The sequence below is a fragment of the Geospiza fortis genome, unplaced genomic scaffold (genome assembly GCF_000277835.1).
Source record: "Geospiza fortis unplaced genomic scaffold, GeoFor_1.0 scaffold506, whole genome shotgun sequence".
Taxonomy (NCBI): Eukaryota; Metazoa; Chordata; class Aves; order Passeriformes; family Thraupidae; genus Geospiza; species Geospiza fortis.
Window position 1 is genome coordinate 696,022 of NW_005054493.1, and position 2,164 is coordinate 698,185.

Here is a 2,164-nt window from a genome sequence, read left to right on the forward strand (position 1 = left end):
ACTCCGGGATGCCGGTCCTGTGGGGGAGGGAAAGGCACCCTGTGAGACCTGGAAACTGGAGCAAACAAAACCCCTAGCCCCAGCTCTGTACCCTCCTGCCTTCTCATGAATAAGGTCTTGCAGAAATTTGGGGAAAAGGAGGAGAATAGAGTAGCTCTGTTCAGGAGGGTGATGGTTGGGCAGGTTCAGGGGCATAGAGGAGTACAGATACCTTCTTTACCTGCCAAGGGTGTTGGTGGCCTGGAGCAGGTGGTTAGTTCCTGCTCTGAGTGTTTCTCTTGGCCCCAGTTTTCCAGCCCTTGGCTCCACCTGTATAAGACCTGCTGTGTCCCTTGGGCTGTGTTCCCTCCCTGATTTGGGTTTCCAGTGGCCTCCTCTTGCATGAAGTCTAGTCTGACTCTAACTCAGATTTTGTCTGAGAATTTGCTGGAAGTGGAAGTAACATGACTTCTAGGGGGTGTCACAGCTATGATTTGATTTTATTCCAGCAAAATAAAGGAGGCTGCAGGGGATCCCACTGCTCACATGGCTTGGCTTGGCTTGGCTTGGGGAGCTCAGCAAGGAGCCTGGTCCAGTGTCTGTGTCTGCTGCATTGCTCCAAGGACTGATGGAGCCAGCACTGCTCAGGGAACCTGTGATTGGGCACAGCAGTCCTTGGAAGGTGAGACCTTGCTTACGTTGCAGGACTACTGTCAGAGCAAGAGAGGAGTGCTCCGTTGTCATCCCTGTGGTATTCCCAGTTTCATGCACTGCAATTAAACCACCTGCCAAATAGTGATGTGGCAAATCTGGGCGGTGTGGCCTCCTCCAATCTGCTCCTTAAAGCTAGGAACATGAGCTGGACTGGAAAACATGTGCTCTGTGCAGCCTGGGTCATGGTAATCATTTATGACTGTTAGCAGATCTGAAATTTGCAGGTAAAACGTTTCCTACCCAGACATACCAATGACAGTGCCAGTTCCTCCTGGTCTCCCTGGGTTCTTCTGAAAAGAGCAAGGCCAGCGTGGCTGCTGTCCTTTGGAGCAGTGATGAATCAGCAGAGGGTGAATAGCAGGAGGCTGGTACTGCTGTGTTCTCTCTGCAGATGCAAACTACGTGAACACATTCATCACATCCTGAGAATGCACCCCAGATTTGCTTTTGTGCCTCTTGTTATTACAGGCTGGTTGGGCTTGAAAGGTAGAAATCAACGATTTCCGACCAAGCCTGTCTCATGGAGTCAGCAATTCCCAGCTGCCAGTGGGGCTTTGAGGGGCCATCCTGGTCTCCACAGGTGTCAGCCTGGCAGAGCCAATGCAGAGTGTGGGAAGCAGTCAGGATTCACATCCCCTCCAGGTGTCTCAGCAAAGCTGGCAGGTTTGTGGCACAGGTGCTGCCAAAGGCCTTGTCAGAAGCCATATCTCAGCTGAGGTGTGACTTGTGCCACCTGGATTGGAATGTCAGGGAGGTGGCAGGTGACACAATTTTCCTTTGCTCTCTGAGGGAAGTGAGGCTTTTTCTTTTATTCACAGAAGGACCACGCTTTAAGCAGTGCTGTGCTGCAGATCAAAGAGGACTTCCTTGAGTTCATCATCCTGTGAAGTCTGGAGAAAGGAGAACTGCTGAGCTTCCTCTGCAGCTGGTATTTCCAAGGTGCTTGCAGGGGTGTTGGATGCAAACCTCTCAGAGCAGGCTCCGAAATGCCAGTGACGGGGTTGCCGTGATTGTATCATGAGTCTTGCATTGGTTGCATGTTTTCCTTGGAGTCAGTTCCTGGAATCACACAATTAGGTAGGAACGTGTTCTCTAATTTTCAAGGAAGAAAGTCCATTTCAGGATCAACCTGTGGCCCTGAACCTTCACAACCAAAGGGGAATGAGAAGGTCCTGGGTCTGCTCGCCTGGCCATTCAGAACATTTTATAGACAGATTCATGCTTTTAAAAACAGGCAATCAAAATCGTTCTCCATTTTCTGAAATGTAGTCTTTTCCATCACTTCAAGGGCTGAACACATAAAATCCAACCCCTCTTTCCTTGTCTCCTCTCTAACCCAGCACAGAGGTGAGCTGAGTAGCTTTGTGTCTGAAAATGATCCATTTTAGGTGCACAAAACAAGTTCTGCAGTGCTTAAATTATTTTGGTGAGATTGTGGCCGCCTTTTGAGGTTCTCAGCCTGTTGATGTTA